Source organism: Sinocyclocheilus rhinocerous, unplaced genomic scaffold (genome assembly GCF_001515625.1).
Source record: "Sinocyclocheilus rhinocerous isolate Xijiao unplaced genomic scaffold, SAMN03320098_v1.1 scaffold7686, whole genome shotgun sequence".
Taxonomy (NCBI): domain Eukaryota; kingdom Metazoa; phylum Chordata; class Actinopteri; order Cypriniformes; family Cyprinidae; genus Sinocyclocheilus; species Sinocyclocheilus rhinocerous.
The window spans coordinates 1-367 of NW_015651872.1; positions in this window are offsets into that span (position 1 = coordinate 1).

The window sequence follows — 367 nt, forward strand, 5'->3', positions numbered from 1 at the left end:
TGCGGTGGAGCGCTGGGCACTGCGGACACACAAACACACACCACAATCATCAGGATCAACACTAATGCGCCCCACGGGTCACCTAATGGCCCTGGAGATAGTTAGCCGGTTTAGTTAAGTTAGGGAATCGATCTCTCTCCAGCGGGACAGCAGCAGACGGATGTTCTTCCATCAGAGGAACACAATCAATCTGTCAATGAGGCTTCAGATAAACAGGCCGTATCTGAGACGCTCTGCAGGTCAGGAGGTTATCTGAGGACTCGCTGCATGAGTTTGGACTAATAGTTTGGAGACAGGATTAAACAAAAGACTGTGTGTGTGTGTGCGCATGCATATGTGTGAGTGTGAGTGTGTGTGTGTGTGTGTG